Here is an 18,273-nt window from a genome sequence, read left to right on the forward strand (position 1 = left end):
AATTTTCCAAATGTGCAGTTAAGAAGAGGAGGCTGTGGTATCTGAAGATTACATTAGAAATCATTCTTGAAATATAGATCTACATACTATTACAGTATAACATTTCTGAATAACCCTTAGGTTAACATGAGAGATTGTGCCTGTTTTCACAGAGCCATGTTTGCTGCTATTTAGCTTGTCTAAATGCTAATTGCCAGAGACATGCAGTAAAATGCAGTAGAAGATCAAGAAATTTCAAGGTAGTGGAAGAACAATAGCCATTTATTATAAAGCATTTCTGCTACCCAGCTTGACAAGGTGGGGCATTTGTGTACATGTGCAACATACACTCACACACACACACACACAGAGGCTATTCACACAAGGCACGCAAAACTGGGCTAAAGGAGCCACTTTTGCACACTCGTGTGAACCACTGGATCGCGCCTGATCCTGGTGGGTACATGGTGGCAAACGCACCTAAGTAGCTTCCTACTAAAATGAGGTTAAGGGAGTGAGCACTCCCTTAAGCACACTCAGGAGCGAGCACTCCCTGAGCACTTAGGAGCGAGCACTCCGCAAGCACACTTGGGGGGGAGGGGGATCCCAGTAATGCACCGCACACTTGCTCAGGGACTCCTGGGGGTGGTGCAGCATGCAGCGGCACATCCAGGCACCCCAACCCCTGGAGCTGCCGGGCAAGCCTCAGGCGAGCCGACGCTTGTCTGGGCAGGCGATCCCCCTGCCCAGAGAAGAACAGGAGGTTATCTGCGGGGACAGTAGGCGAAACTCACCTTCCCTGCAGACTGCCCTGGAGCTCTTCTCACTGATCGTGAGAAGAGCTCCACAATCTTACATAATAAATCAAGGGTATACATATATCTATTCCAACCTTCGGCCTGGTCTAAACACATAGTGGAAAGACGTGTTTGAGTGGACTGTACCATTTAAGACTACTGGCAAGGGATGTCAGTTTAGAATGCTCCCCCATGTAGAAGTTACCTTCAAATTTAAGAATGCACATCTGAGCCAACGGCTCTATCCCAACCATTTCTTGCTTTGCTAGTTTTCTGCTTTCCGGGAGATTTCTTCCTAGGGAAACATCCAAAAATGTGACCTACCATCAGCAATCTGAAATGATACATCCCATTCTCTTTCCACAGATCTCACACCATTGTGCCTCATGTATAAACCTGGCCTTAAATTCATCCCAGTTAACAAACTAAGGTATAAGCAAGATTGTCTTTGCTAACAGCATATCATGTTAGGTTATGTTTCTATAAAACATCATGATGAGAAACCATATTGTCTCTAAGGCTTCACAGACAGCGACTGCTTGATAAAGCTCGAGTAAGTCAGATACCCAAATACTGTTTTGCAGCTGGTCTCCTGCAGCCCACCCACCTGGCACCCACCTGCCCTCTCCCCAGCTGTTGAATCCCAGAGTGTCTCTGCCTAGAGTAGCACCTGGCTCGACCAGCAGAAGACGCCAGTCGCGGGAAGGTAAGTACCCTGACCTTGGTCATGTTAGATTTCTTTTCAAAGGTTCTAGTTTGGGGAAGGGAGGATTAGGTACTAGCCAGGTAGTACATAGAACAAGAGGGGTGGGTTTAGAGATAGGCCACAGTAATCCCCTTTCCATTCCCTTCTACTTACCCAATTCTTGCTTGCTCCCCTCCAAAAAAGCCCTCTGCAAATAAAGCCTGGTTCTTTAATTGTGGGGAATTTAATTGTTCTAGCTTCTGTGCGTACACCACAGTGCTATATGTGGCATACGCCACATGAGTAGACCACCCAACCCCACATTCCTTTTTAAAATACTTGCCTTAAAGTTGCTGTCCAGGAGGGTGCGAGGCACAGCCAGGAGCAGAGTGCCAGGCAGAGGGAGAGGTGATGTTTCTGGTCATTGTGGGTGACAGCAAGAGGAAAGTCATCTCCCAAAGTCATCCCCACTGCTATGGTGCTGCACAGGCTCACCTTTCTGGAGGTGCTTGATCCCACAGCACAGCTGCTTGTGGTGGCTGAAGTAGAGTTGGGGGAAAGTGCTCCTGTCTGGGAATAAGATCTTCCTGTAGCAGTGGAGGAGGAGGTGATTGTGTCAGATCACTCTCACCATACTCCCCAATCCCCCTTGGCAGTGCAACCTCCCCTGCATCTGAGACTGAGAAGGAGCAGGAGGAAGTCATTCCACTTCCTGTTCCTGGACCTTCTCATCCCCAGACTGAGGGCAGTGGTGATGGTGCAAGCAGCCCCAGTAGTACTGCCATGGTGACCAACACCATGCTGTCTGCACCCACTGTGGGGCACAGGTCAGCAGAGGGAAGGACCCAAAGTGTCTTACCACATCAGGGCCCCATCTCCTGCTGGCAGCAATAGGCCTGGTGTGCCGTCAACTAGAGGCAGCAAGGCACCTATTCCTGCTTGCAAGCCAGGGAAGTTGCCTGCATGGTGGGTGAATTTGGTAGGCAAGCAGTTTGGTAGCCCACACATGCATCTCATAATCTGGGCCTCTGACAAGATGATTGCTTTGGATGACCAGCCATTCCTGGTGGAGGAGAATGCTGACTTCTGCCAGCTGCTCTGACTGTTTGCCTCTGACAACAACATCCCCTCATGCACTACCTTCAGCAGGGGGTGGTGCCCTCCCTGTACCTTGTGTGGAGGGAGGCTGTGCCAGGGCTGCTATCTGCAGCAGCACCTTACACCTGAAGATCCACATATACATAGATACATTGTATACCATCCACAGTGGGAATCATGTTGCTTTCCTGTCCCCTCAATGGTGGTCTCTCTCCCCTTTCAGCCTTAGGCTCAGCTTTCCTATCCTTTTGTAACTTCTAAATAAATCCTTATTGTTTTTCAAACTTAAAGACTAAACTGCCATTCGTCCCCTACAAAGAGTTAGGAGGCCCAGAAGACAGTAAATAGAAGAGAAAAGCCTTGAGAGTTAAATAGAAAGCAAAGCAAAGAGAAAAGCTTTGAAAATAGAGACAGCACAAGGATTCCAGATGATTAAAAAGTTGTGAGGTCCTGAGTACAAGCTCTGGTCTTTCAAGACGGAGATGCTCCTCAAGAGTCATGGACTTGGCAGTGTTCTGCACACCCAGCATCCAGAAGATGCAGGGAAGGAGCAGAAAAAATGGGACAGAGCAGATGAAAAGGCATCAGGAATGATTTGCTTGGCAGTGAGTGACTCAATCATAGTGCATCTAAGAGACAAAGAAAATGCAAAGAATATGTGGGAAACTGAAGGGGTTATATAAAAAAAGTATGTGGTTTCCAAAGTGTATCTTAGTAAGAAAACTGAGCAATAAAAGATTTGGAGAAGGAGAAAGTCTGTCCAAGCACATAAATGAAATGTTATAAATATCTAGGCAACTGCAAGCTCAAGAAGTAGTCATTTATTTTATTTATTTATTTTATTTGTATACCGCCCTTCCAAAATGGCTCAGGGTGGTTTACAATTAAAACACACCACTAAAACAGTAAAGAGCTAAAACAAATTTAAAAACAATATAACAATTAACAACTTTAAAACATTTTAAAACAATAATTAAACAATTACAGTGATTAAAAACCCCGAAATCAGGTTTTTAATTTTAAAATAAACCAGAAATTTAAACCCCCACAATTTAGGAAGCTGAGAAAGCTTGGGTGAAAAGAAGGGTTTTCAGGTGTTTTTTGAAAATTGCCAGAGATGGGGAGGATCGCATCCCAGCAGGGAGCGCATTCCACAATCTTGGGGCAGCGACCGAGAAGGCCTGTCTCTGTGTCGCCACCAAACGAGTTGGTGGTAACTGGAGATGGACCTCCTCAGATGACCTCAATGGGCGGTGGGGCTCATAACAATGAAGACACCCTCTTAGGTACCCAGGACCTCAGCCGTTTAGGCTTAGGCCTAACTAGCACTTAGTATTTTGTCCGGGAACCTATTGGCAGCCAGTGTAACTCCATCAGTAAAGGAGTAACATGGTCTCTCCGAGATGACAAAGAGACCAACCTGGCTGCCGCGTTCTGAACCCACTGAAGTTTCTGGACTATGTACAAAGGCAGCCCCACATAGAGCGCATTACAAAAGTCAAGTCTGGAGGTTACCAGCAGATATACCACAGTTTTGAGGTCACTGATCTCGAGAAACAGGCGCAGCTGGCGTATCAGCCGGAGCTGATAGAAAGCACCCCTGGCCACCGCCTCAACCTGAGGAACCAGGGAAAGGTGTGAATCCAGAAATACTCCCAGACTGCGAACCTGTTCCTTTTGGAGAAGTGTGACCCCATATAGAACAGGTAGATCAAAACAGTCTCTAGAGTTCTGACCCCGCACAATAAGTACCTCCATCTTATCTGGATTCAGCTTCAGTTTATTCTCCCTCATCCAGCCCATTACTGCTTCCAGACAGTCATTTAGGGAGGATATGCCAGCTCCTGAAGAAGTTGACATGGAGAAGTAGATCTGGGTGTCATCTGCATACTGGTAACACCCAGCTCCAAATCCCCTGATGATCTCTCCCAGTGGTTTCATGAAGATGTTAAAAAGCATTGGAGAAAGTACGGAGACTTGAGGAACACCATACTTAAGCTCAGATTTTGAAGAGCAACAGTCTCCAATCAACACCATCTGGAATCTATCTGAGAGGTAGGAGCGGAACCACTGTAAAACAGTGCCTCCCACCCCCAAACACCCTCAGACGTTCCAGAAGGATACTATGGTCGATAGTATCGAAAGCCGCTAAGAGATACAAAAGGACCAAGGGAGTCACACTTCCTCTGTCAATTGCCAATTGGAGATCATCCATCAAGCCGACCAAGGCAGTCTCCACCCCATAGCCTGCCTGAAAACCAGTTTGAAATGGGTCTAGATAATCAGTTTCCTCCAAGACCGCCTGGAGCCGAGAGGCCACCACCCTCTCAATTACCTTGCCCAGCCATGGCAGGTTGGAAACAGGCCTATAATTGCTCAACTCCGAGGGATCTAATGCAGGCTTCTTTAGAAGAGGTCTGATGATTGCCTTCTTAAGACAAGGAGGTATCTTGCCCTCCCTCAGAGAAGCGTTTATGATATCCACCAGGCTGTTTACAACAACCTCCCTGCTAAATTGAACAAGCCATGTTGGACAAGGCTCAAGACAACAAGTGGTAGGCCTCACCGATCCAAGCACCTTGTCCACATCCTCAGGAGTCACAAACTGAAACCGATCCAGTCGAATCACATAAAAGGAGTCGTTGGGCACCTCCGCCTCAGACATCAAATTAATTGTGGAGTCTCCATCTAGGTCAGCCCAAATCCGAGAGATTTTATCTGCGAAAAAATCTTTAAACACATCACAGCGGGTAACTGATGACTCCAAATTCTGGTTCAAGGGAGGGGGGGCAGATACTAATCCCCTCACAACCCTGAACAACTCCACTGGAGGTGAATTTGTAGAGGCAATACGGGCAGAAAAGAACCGCCTCTTTGCCGCACGTATTGCCTGAGCATAGATCTTTAGATGTGCTCTATGTCGCAATCTGTCAGATTTGAGTCAAGTCTTGTTCCACTTGTGCTCCAGTCGCCTACCTTGCCGTTTCAGCCCCCATAGATCTTCTGTATACCAAGGGGCCAATTTTGAAGCGGATCGGAAGGGACGCTTGGGAGCAATTGTGTCTACTGCCCTGGTGAGCAAGTTGTTCCAATTCTCAACCAGGGCATCAACAGGATCACCAGCAAAGCCAACATTAAATCCCTCCAAGGCTTCTTGCAATCTTAATGGATTCAATAACCTCTTCGGGCGGACCATTCTAATGGGCCCCTTGCTCCTGCGGAGGTGGGAAGTGGTTGTAAGTCCAACCTTAACAAGATGGTGGTCTGTCCATGACAATGGGGAAATCACAGGAGTCCCCACCCACGGAACACCACCCTGATCAGAGTAAAAGACCAAATCAAGAGTGTGACCTGCAATATGTGTCGATCCAGAGACCACTTGGGATAGGCCCATAGTTGTCATGGCCACTATGAACTCCGGAGCTGCCCCAGATAGATTGGTCCCGAAATGAACATTGAAGTCCCCCAGCACCATGAGTCTGGGAGACTCCAACGCAAGTTCCACAACCAGGTCCGTGAGCTCAGTAAGGGATTCCGCTGGGCAACAGGGTGATCGGTACACCAACAGAAGTCTTAATCTATCCCTGGTCCCCAAACTCAAGTACACACATTCAATATGGTCCGATACCCCGACAGGGACCCTGGTAAGGGAGATGTTATCCTTATAAACCACAGCCACCCCACCTTCCCGCCCACGTCCCCTCACCTGCTCCTCTACAGAATATCCTGGAGGGAGAAGCTGGGACCAAACTGGACCACTAGCCTCCCCCAACCAAGTCTCGGTAATACATATTAGGTCGGCCCCTTCATCCATGATCAAATCATGGATGAGTTCATATTTATTTTGGACCAACCTGGCATTACAGAGGAGCAGGGAAAAGCTATGTGGGTTGTTGGCAGTGCTCCCTGAGGTCAAAGAGCTGGCAGGATAGCTGGAAGGGGAGACAGCTATTAAATTTCAGACTACCCTTCCCCTGGAACACCCCGCTGACCTGTCAACATTACTTCTTCTATTCCCCACCACCACCGGGATGGCTGCCAGATGCAGTTTTCATACATCATGCCAGATGCAGTTTTCATAGTATTGAATAATTTTGCCACATTACTTTGAAAGTGTGGCCACTAGTGCCTTGGAAATCAATGAGAATGCAGACTTACAATTTGTAATTAACTGTCTAGAGGAATTTGATTTGCACAGAAGGGATGATAGGCAACTAAAGGAAAGTGAAGAAAATGCATTTAGAACATTGCAAAGAAATAAGAATTGCTTTATTTGTGGAAGCCCAAAACACTTGAAGAATAAGTGTTTGCAGACAAACAGCGAGCAAAACAATGTTGCTAAGAGAGTGAGTCATTTGGGAACACAGAGTACAAAAACTTACAAGCAATCAAGGACTAAAGTTAATAAGCAAAGGATATACCTTGCAAGAACAGTTTTAGTAGCTAAGTCTGAGAAATCCAGCAGTGGCATTTGCATTGACTCAGGTGCTTCAAACAACCTGATTAGAGAAAGGGAGAGATTTATAAACCTAGATACAGGTTGTAAAATCCCTATATATTTAGCAGATGAAAAACTTATGTATGCAGAAAGGAAAGGATCCGCACAGTTGCTCTGCAAACTGGAGAAATGATTAACAATTGAAGAAGCTTTATATGTGCCTACTCTTGAAACAAGTCTGATGTTTGTAAAATATGCTACAAAAAGGAGCTATGGAAAAAAATCTAATAGAATGCACTGTTGCATTACTCATAAACAGGAATTGCTCATGAAAGCAGTTTTACAAGAGAATGGATTGTTTGAAGTGGAATGTGTGACTGAAAAGGTCAAAACTGTGAAGACATGCACACACAAAGGAAGACAGAATTTGTGTCACAGAAGGTTATGCCATAGAGATGCCCAAATGATATGTCAAGCTAAAAAGTTGGATTTCGTAAAGGGTCTAAGAACAGTCCCCTGCAGCACTGAATCAAGGTATGCATGCTGTATAAGAGTAAAGGCAACATGGCCTGCTTTTCTTCCAGGCAAAGAAAGAGAAACATGGCATCCATTGGATCTGATTCATAATGATGTTTGTGGACATGCATGTTAATACATCAGGAGGGAATAAATATGTTCTTAATTCCATTGATGACTATTCTAGACACACATATAGATACATGTTAAGTGAAAAGGGACAAGTACTAGAAAGACTAAAAGAATATGTTGCAAGAGTGAGGAACAAGTCTGGGAGACAGCCACACATCCTCCACACTGAAAATGGTGGCAAATACACTGGGAATGATGTCATAAGATTACTAAAGGAGGAGGGCATTGAACACCAAAAGACTGTTCCTTATACTCCAGAGCGAATTGAAGTGGTGGAAAGAAAGAACCATTATCTTATGGAAACGATGAGATGCATGATTGTAGATGCTGGTTTGGCTACTAAATTTGGGGGAGAAGCAGTGACGACTACTACTTACCTGCAAAACAGATTGCCAAAAAAGGCAAAAGGAGCACCACCACATGAGTTATGGCATGGCAAGAAGCCCACTGAGTGATATAAGAGTGTTTGGATCTAAAGCATACACTTATATACCAAAAGCCAAAAGGACCAAACTCAACTGTAGATCTAAGGAAGGTATACTTGTTGGATATTTCATAGGATGGAAAGTATATATGATTTTAGATCTTGCCACAGAAACAATTAAATATGCAATGCAGCATACTTCCGTGAAACTGAGATGCCAACCACTCATGAACTGCCAAACACAGAGTCCAATTTTCAGTTGGAGAAAGAATCAAGGGCAATATGACCAAAAGGAAGGATCCACTGTATATTTTACTCCTGGCAGCGATTCAGCAGACGAGAATGCTGATGATGAACAAAGGGTGCAGCATTCAACACAACAAAATAAAGGAGTTTCGCCTAAGAAACCTTCCTACATTGCAAAGGGAGAAAGATTTCAAGAACCAAGCATTTGGCAAGAAATGGTTAACTTACCTGCAACTGAAGCACAAAACTGGAAGGAAACTGCAACAGAAGACATGGAATCATTGCACAATAATCACACATGGACACTTACAGAGCTACCAGAGGGAAGAAAGAATGTGGGGTGCAAGTGAATGTTTAAAATTAAGCAAAATGCAGAAGGAGATGTCCAGCGTTACAAAGCGAGACTGGTGGCAAAGGGATTCTTGAAAATATATGGGCAAAATTATGATGAGACATTTGCTCCCATTGTAAAACACACCTCAGTAAGGACACACCTAAACATTGCAGCAGCAAAGAAAATGCAAGTGGATCACATAGACCACATGTGAAAACTGCATTTCTTCATGGAGACATCAAAGAAGATATTTATTTCGAGCAGCCTCCAGGTTTTGTGGAATGATTTAAAGCAGGCTGTAAGAGCCTGGAATGTGAAATTAAACCAGTTGCTAGTCAATGAAGGATTTACCCAAGGAAAGACTGGCACTTGTCAGTATTCGAGTCTCAAAGACAACAGATGGACCTATATACTTATTTCTGCAGATGATCTGATAATTTGTTGTAAAAATAAAGAGGACAGCCTTGAAGTAATAAAGCACCTGAATAGTGAGATAGAAGTAAAATAACTTCAGGCTATTTCTCACAATCTTGGCATACACAGAGAGAAGAGGAGGGAAGTTATTTGCTTAACCAAAAACAGAAAATAAATGATTTATTAGAGTATTTGGAATTTAGGGAGGCCAAAGAAACAAGTACACCTATGGAAACAGGTTACCTAAAACAGAAGGAGGAGAGTGAACTTCTTCCAGACAATAGTGAATATAGGACAGCGACTGGAAAACTTGTATACGTAGCTATGATAACAAGACTGGATAATATAGCTGCATCTGTGGGAATCTTGAGTAGGAAAGTAAGCACAGCCAGCAAAGATGACTGGATTGCGATAAAGAGACTAGGCAGGTACCTAAAAGGGACAATACATCTAAAATTAAAATTGCCTGCTGGTAGTGGACCCAAATTAGTAGGTTATATGGATACAGGCTGGGCTGAGGATCAAACAGACCAGAACTCAACCAGTGGTTATGTAATCTTTTATGGTGGAGGAGCAATCAGTTGGTGTAGCTGCAATCAATCAATAGTTGCTCTCTCATCTACTGAGGCAGAATGACTCAGGCATGTCAAGAGGTGGCATGGCTGCACAAGCTAATGTCGGATTTCAACACAGACGAACCAAAACCCACTGAGATGTTTGAGGATAATCAAAGTTGCATCCAGATCTCACAAATGGAGAAAATTAAATTTAGAACAAAACACCTTGAAACAAAATATTATCATGTGCAGGATGCACCAGAAAAGGGACTGGTAAAATTGATGTATTATCCAAGTGAACAAATGCTACCAGATGTGCTAACTAAGCTGTTGCCCAGGGATCCATCATAACCCCGAGATAGAAGTTGGCATTTATAGACAGCATCACGAGCCAATGAGAAGGAGTGTTGGAGCTAGGACCCTGGCAGCATCAGCTCTCCGTTGCAATGTCTCATAGTGACCACTGTGGGGGGGGGAGTGTTTAGGGTCATGGATAAAAGTGTTGGATTTCTCCCCTCTTTGTTCTTCCAATGTTAATCTTCATTTTGACTCTCCATAAATGGCTGTTTAGTCTCTCTCCCCTATCTGCCTTAAGATCTGCTATCCTATCCTTTTGTAAATTCCAAATAAATGCTTGTTGTTCTTCAGACTTAAAGAACTGTGTTCAGACCTCTTGTTTGGTTGCTTTCTCCCCAAACGGGTTTTTCTCTGCTATTTGGGCACTGAATGGCCATTCTTCCCCTACAGTGTGGTGGTTTGTTTGTTTTTTGTGAGATAGTGTTGTGGCGAGAAATGGACAGTGGCAACTCAGCCGTGTGTGTGTGTGTGTGTGTGATATTTTCTTGGTGATTGCTGTGAGATGAGCTCCATGTATGGCGTTCAGACTAATTTGTGCTTAAATCTGCATTCTGCATCTGCATTGCAAGGTGTACTCAATCAAAATGTGGCTGAAGACATTACTGTAGTTGACTTGTTTATGCCTACTGTGCCAATGGTGTTATTGCAGTGCAGGCACTGTGCCTGGTGCTGGATTCTAGATCAATGATTCTTTTTTGGGCATTCTGGGACTGTCTTTGAAATGTGTGTTCTGTGTTGGGGAGCACAGAGATTTCCTTTTACTCTGTGTCTGCAGTGTTTTTCAAAGCAGGGCTGAAAAATTGTGATCTTGCTTGTTCTGGCCATAGTTAATGGGGAAATACCCCATTGTTCCCCATGGGTAGTTCCTAGGGACACCAACGAGTGTTGGATGGTAAGGCATGATGGATGCTACCTACCACCCAACCCACAAAAGAAATAGGCAAGCAGGCAAAATAACCCTTTCCCCATAGGATCCTATGGGGGTTGGGGGGAAAGTTTAATTAAAAAATTATTATCTACTTGCCCTTTTTTGTGGGTTGGAAGGTAGTTAGCACCCATCATGCCCTACCATCCTACCCAATTTGGTGTCCCTAGGACTTCCCCAAGGGGAACCACAGGGTGTTTTGGGTTCCCCATGGTTCCCTATGGTCAAAACACTTAAAACAACTCAAAATGTTTCAAATATTTCATCAATTCAAAAATTTTGCATTTCATTTCAAGCTCAAAACAAAATACAAAATCCATTTCATGCACACCTCTAGTATGCAGCATTAGGTGGGCTGGGACATAAATCATTCAGTCTGAAGGTGAAGATTTCCTTTGGGATTTGTTCAGTTTTGCAGGTTGTTAGCCAACATGAATGTAAGGCCTGGTCTGTATGTACAGCAGAATCAGGTGTCAAAGTTCTGTTGTGGGAGAATGGGCTGTATCATTTCCACTTACATATAGCTATTCTAAAGCTATCAACTTAGTATGAACACCAAAAATGCACCTATATAAAATAATTGAGCAATAATATCAAGTAAATGAGCTATAATTTTCCAGGTCTGTTTGTATGGGTAACCACAATTACAACCACAATGAATTCTATTGAATTCTATTGCTTTGAAAAACAAGAATATTCACATCTACCACCAAACTTCTCTAAATCATTCCAGGGCAACAGGACATAATAGATATATGTTTTTTCCCCCAGTCTAGTGATATAAATCATCATTAGCATCAATCAGAAGCACTGGAAAAAAATTTTGCCAGGTCATATATACTTGTTACATTAAGAATTTAAACGAAAGAGAAACAGTTTTAAATGAGACCTTTTTGTTGTTGTTTGAGAGTTAGTGAATCTCTGTATTTGAAGCTTTTATCCACTCTAATGTTTCATAGCTCATTTTAAGTCATTTATTTGAAAAGCTCTTATTTTCAAAGTGCAACAGCAGCACAAAGTGATTTATTGTTCTCCTGACAATCTCCAATCACAAGGTTGCAAATCAAATTTAATTTTCTGTTTTGTAGGAAGAATAAATCATAATGGCTTCAGATCTACACAGTTCCCTTCAAAAGTTTTATTTCATGTGTTAGAATGTCTACCCTGTCCTTTGGAAGAGAATCATCTCACTGCAGCTTACAATAGTTAAAAACACAATACTTAACAATACATTAAAACAGACTAAGCAGCATGAAATAATCAAAAGTCATTTTTAAAAACAAGCAATCAAAAAGGCCTGGGCAAATTAAAAGGTATTTGACTGGCACCAAAACCAAACACAGTTGGTGCTACCACTGCAAAGATTGTCTTCTGGGGCCCCACCTGCCATACCTCTGATGGGGTAGAAACCTAAAGCAGGGTCTCCACAGCTGACTTCAACATTCAAGCTTGTTAATGTGGGAAGAAGCAGTCCTTGAGGTTACCTGGTCCTAAGCTTTTTAGGGCTATGAAGATGATAACCTGCATCTTGCACTGAGCACCAAAACAGACTAGGAGCCAGTGAAAGTGTTTCAGCAGTGGGGAGGTATCCAGTTAATAAGCCATCCATCATATTTTTTGCAAGCTATGGTTTCTGAACCATCTTCAAAGGCAGCACCACATATGGTACATGGCAATAATCCAATGGGGATGTTTCTAGAGCACGAATAACTGTGACCAGGCTCTCCCTGTCCAGGAGAGGTTGCAATTAGCATAGCACTTTGTGCCATCTGAACCTCCTCTGAGATTGTCAGGTCTAACAGTACCCCCAAACTGCTGACCTGATCTTTCAGGGAGAGTGCAATCCTACCTAGCATGTTTATCACTTTTGTAAACCACCAAATGTATCTTTCTCTAGGTACATTGGTTTAGAAATACAACAAAAGTAAAACACAATAAGAACAATTAAAACAATTTAAATAAATAATGCCAAATGTTCACACCCAGAACAAACTACCCACCAAAAGTTTTCTCGGGAGTTGACTTCAGCCTATTTGCCTTTATCTAGTCCACTATGAATGCCAGGCAGCAATTCAGCACTTCCAGCTCCTTTTTGTCTTCAGTCCTCTTGAGGTGAAGCTGTGGGTGTCATACTGATGACACCACATTCAAAATCCCAGGTGACCCCACCCCCTAGTTTCATAAGACATTAAAACAGCATGGGAGAGGAGAACAAAACAGAGCTATAAGGGGAACTCTGCTGTAGAATTGCCACAAGCAATTGCTCTAACAGTCCTCAGTGCCTCCTTCTAGAAACTGTTAGCCAAGTAGGAATGGTACCACCAATTCCCGGCCTACCAGTTCCCTACTGGTGAAGACTAAGACATCCAGGAGAAAGCCCCACTACATTCTTCTTTTACTGGCATAAGTCAACCCAAGCCGTTCCAGTGTTTCACACTCCCAAAAGAAGTACATTGTAAAGAGCAAGTAAACAACCATAGTCAACTTAGAACCTATTCTCAGACATATTTACTGCTTCTCTTTCTTTCTAAACAAGCCAAAACAAATAGTTTTCCATTTTCAAAGAATTTACTTCACAGCCAATTGTTTATTTTGGAAGCAATATAAAGTTAAGCCAACTCACAGCATCATCATCTGCACCATTCAAAGCTCCAGTAGTCTTATGATAAAAGTCAACAGATTTAATGCCCTCCAATGGTAGAAACCAACAGAGTTACTCGGGCGTAGGTTGTTTGAAGAGTGCAACATAACCGATGTATCATTTCAGCACACCAAACTGGCAGTAAAGGAGAGTGCTTAACAACCCAACTGGAACACTGCAATTTCACCCCCACCATCTTCCATTGCAAAACAGCAGTCTTCCATTTGCAGATGGTAAAGCATTCAGTAGAGTCAGGTATATTCATAATGCAGCTTCCATTTGTTTCTGTCATTCTTAGCATAACAAAGGGAAAGTAAAGCTCTCTTCCAAAGGAGGAGAGTAAAGATATAGAAACAGGCTTTGCCAGCCCTTGTATTTAACCTCCTTTGTGGTTAAACAAAGAAAATTGTAGATTGTGCTCCAGGTTTTAGTCAATGTTTACCTTAGCTCAACAACCATGATTTCAAAGTTTATTTGGGCACTGACCAGTAATATAACACAATAGCACCATAACATAATACCACGATTTCTAACAGTATCAATAGAGAAATGTCTAGATACCAATAAGAGACTAGTCCTCTTCACACCAACAAAAATATATACAGAGTGAACCATGGGAAGAGTGGGGTTGTACCAGAAAGTCCTGCTTCTGATCACCGGGTGTTCATGTAGAGCAGGAGTCCCCAAACTGCGGCCCTCCAGATGTTGCTGAACTAGCTGGCTGAATGAAAGTATGCTAATAACATGAACATACAAAGAGTCTACCGTTTAAAATCTGTGTTTGATGTCTTTCTCCAGGTCCTCCCTTATTTGGAGAGGCCTTTTCAGTGGTGATGTCCCACTTATGGAGTCCTTCTCGGGCAGGTTAGACTGGCACTGACGCTTGGACTTACTGTAGATGGCAGGTGAGTACTTTTTGTTCAGTCAATTGTTATTGATGTTAATGAAATTTCATTGCTTGGTTTCTGTTTAGAAGATTATTTATTATTTATTTGTTTGTTTGATTTGTATATCGCCCTTCCAAAATGGCCCAGGGCGGTTATTATTTTAGGCTGCTCTATTGTTAAATTAGCCACCTAATGGTGCAGTGGGGAAATGACTTGACTAGCAAGCCAGAGGTTGCTGGTTTGAATCCCTGCCATGGGAAACACCTATATCGGGCAACAGCGATATAGGAAAATGCTGAAAGGCATAATCTCACACTGAGTGGGATGAGGCAATGGTAAACCGCTCCTGTATTCTACCAAAAGAAAACCACAGGGCTCTGTGGGCTCCAGGAGTCAAAATTGACTTGATGGCACACTTTACCTTTATTGTCAACTTATTTTTGCCTTTTAGAAACTTGTTTTATTATTAGTTTGGACAATGTTGTGAAATGTTTTCAATGTGTTTGATTTTAAAAAGCAATAAAGATTTTTTTAAATCATCAAGTGGTTAAGATTGCAGTCCTGCTCAAACTTACTTGGAAGCAAGACCCATTGTCTTTAGCAGTAAGCTTCAAATTGGGCTATTCAGGTTTGCCTATGAAAGTAAAATCACAATTAAAAGGCTTGAACTACACACTTTTAATAACTTAATGTTGAATTAGATTGGTATTAAGCCAACTGATCACTGATAGTCATCTGGATAATAAGTTCATTATTTATTTGAGAAAATGACAATTTGGTCATCTTAAGCAATTTTTGAATATTAGTAAGCTTATGCAACACAAAACTGAAAACTATTACCTCCTTGCTAGAAGGTCATAAGGTAACTCAAAATACCTGAGAGAAATCTTGACATTTGTAGGATAAAAGCTGTAAGGTTCTCAAAGGAAATAATGAAACATTGTGAAAAGTACTCATTTTAAATATCATAATCTTTTTCCCCTCTTCATGACCTATTTCCCTTCAAGGAACAAAAAAGATGTAGCTCGGGCCAGGTCAAAAAATAATACAGGCTAGAATGAAAAAGAATACTAAGGGTAATTCTAACATTTCACAGTTAGACACTGAGGATGATTTGTGATGTTGTTCTCTCTCTTCTGGCATGGCATGCAGGCACGCCCACACGGCCACTGACTGTGAGTCTTGACTTCTGCACACAGACAGAGGCACTTCTTTACAGCACTTGAAAGTGGAATTTGCACAGCCTGTATTGATAGCAGATGCAAGTAGCCTGGATGTCATCCAAGAGGATTATGCATGTGGAGCAGTGCAACATGCAAGGCAAACAGGGGCGGCCCTTCCATGAGGCATGGTGAGGTAGTTGCCTCAGGGAACAGTTTATTGGGACACCAGTGAGGTAGCAAGATGTCTTCCTGCCCCTCTACTTTTACAAAGGAGGAAGGAGTAAAGGGCACATAGGTGCACATTTGGCACCCTTCCTCAGACACACAGAGGCCTTGAGATACCACTGGAGTCAGAAGTTCACATAGCAACATAGCAACAGCTTCCAAAAACAGATGAGCCTGAAAACATACTCCTTCTAATGAAATCTGTTGTCAAGTTCTCCTATGCCAATTTGTACATAAACAGATATTACAAAACCATCACAACACATGAACAAACTGCTGTCTATAATAAGTTTATTACTTATTGTGGGCAGAGGTCCTGAAATCAGAACTAGTGATAAACGTTATGAAATTGTGGGCAACTCCATCTGAAGCTTGTATTCAGGCATCACTTGCACCAAGATCAGAATTATATTGAAATATATTTTGGAAGGAAGGAAGGAAAATCCAAGTGAATCTGGAACTGTGACCTTATGCTGTTGGCTGGATTCACCTCATTGAAACATTTTCCTTAGTACTTCCAAGCCCCAACCACAAGCAAGCCTGGTGGTAGGTGCAGTTGAGTGTCATTCCTAACCTTTTGCAGATCAATACACAATAGGAGAGATACATAACAGGTTTTTATAATCTAAAGCTGCATCTTCAGTAGCCATTGAAAGAGCTATTAATGCTCTCCTGAATTCTGGTGGTTGGTAGTTACCAGCTAATGGTTGCACCCTGCCTGCTTTGGGGGGAAGATGAAGTTGGGCAATCTGAATTTAGCCAATGAAACAGAAAGAAGTATTGCAGCTGGCTTGCAGGAGTCTTGGGAATGGAGTTCCAGAGGTATGTTGTTTTCCTTTGAGAAAACTGACAATAGTTTAAAGCAGGCCTGCCCAGATTTGGCCCCCAGATATTTTTGGACTTCAGCTCCCATAATCCCTAGCCACAGTGACCCATAGCCAGGGATTATGGGAGTTGTAGGCCAACATCTGCAGGAGGGCCACATCCTGATGCCCCCTTATATTGCGGGGGCGGGGGGCGGGCAGAGGGTCAATATGGTTACCAACCTTTTGCTGCAACAGAGATATTCAGGCGTGGAATGCAGAATCTTAGTGTGGCTCCAGTAAAACATGCAAAAATATGTTTCTGCTCTGCACAAAAAGCCTCTATTTATTTCTGGAGTGGAGTGGGAAGCTGCAAGAAACAGAAGGTTTTGGGTCCACTCTGTAAATGTTTGCTGGTAAAGTGTGCCATCTAGTTGGTGTCAACTCCTGGCGAATACAGAGCCCTGTGGTTTTTCTTTGGTCACTGCAAATCATAGTTCTGGCCCAGACACTAGTTGGGGTGAAACTGACCCCATACTTACTGCTGCTGCTCAGAGAAGTGAGAATAATCACTGATATTGTATACATCTAACACTGCATGCACCAAATGTTTCATGTATGCAATAGGGAGGGGAAATTTTAATAGTCCATCCCTGCAGCTCTTTGTGCCCCCTGAAAATATGTCCCTGAGGGCCCCACAATATGGACATATTTTTGAAAGGTGGGGGGGGCTGCACATAGAAAGGGGGACTGATGAAAATCACCCCTTGCCCACTGAACATGTGAAATTTCTTTAACATTGAAAAGTTAATCTGGATGTCAGCCAGAGAAACTGTGCTTACCACTTATTCTGTACTCTAGTATTATCTCCTACAATTGATTGATTAAGTGCCGTCAAGTCAGTGTCACCTCTTAGTAACCACGTTGATAGATTCTCTTCAGGATCATCTGTCTTCAACTTGGCCTTTAAGGTCTCTCAGTGGTGCATTCATTGTTTTCATAATCAAGTCCATCCACCTTGCTGCTGGTTGTCCTCTTCTTCTCTTGCCTTCAACTTTCCCCAGCATTATGGACTTCTCAAGGGAGCTGGGTTTTTGCAATATGTGTCCAAAGTATGATAGTTTGAGCCTGGTCATTCGTGCCTCGAGTGAAAATTCTGGATCAATTTGTTCTATGATCCATTTGTTAGTTTTCCTGGCTGTCCATGGTATCCTCAAAAGTCTTCTCCAGCACCAAAGTTCAAAAGCGTCAATACTTTTTCTATCTTGCTTCTTCAACATCCAGCTTTCACATCCATAGAGTGTCACAGGAAAAACCATTGTCCAAACAATTCTAACCTTTGTAGGTATAGACATGTGACTCACTGCATCTAAATATCCTATAATAGGTAGGCTTTAATCTCTAATGTTTAACTGATGAAGGTGTGGGAACAAACTTTGATTGATATGCACACTTTGAAATTTGGTACAGATCTCTGCAACTTAAATCTATTTCAAAACTGAAGGAAATTGATGAAGCAACTGCTTATTTCTTAAAAAAAAACCACCCATGTCTCTGTGTCAGCATGATGTTGAAACTAAGTGTTCTGTTCTAAAGATAAACTTCCATCAGCACGCTGAAGTTATCATATAGAAAACTTCAAAACGAGGGTC

General features: G+C 42.8%; 1 long non-coding RNA gene across 2 annotated transcripts in view; it reads right to left on the minus strand.

Moving 5' to 3' along the window:
• Positions 1 to 18,273, minus strand: part of LOC128334626 (uncharacterized) — a 109,916-nt gene that overhangs the window by 25,820 nt on the left and 65,823 nt on the right. The window contains exon 4 of one of the 2 annotated variants that reach the window (XR_008311344.1): positions 15,006 to 15,064. The exons of the other annotated variant lie outside the window; for it this stretch is intronic. This is a non-coding gene — a long non-coding RNA (uncharacterized LOC128334626). The remainder of the gene's footprint in view (positions 1 to 15,005; positions 15,065 to 18,273) is intronic. 2 annotated transcript variants of the gene reach the window in all.

Source organism: Hemicordylus capensis, chromosome 1 (genome assembly GCF_027244095.1).
Source record: "Hemicordylus capensis ecotype Gifberg chromosome 1, rHemCap1.1.pri, whole genome shotgun sequence".
Lineage (NCBI taxonomy): Eukaryota > Metazoa > Chordata > Lepidosauria > Squamata > Cordylidae > Hemicordylus > Hemicordylus capensis.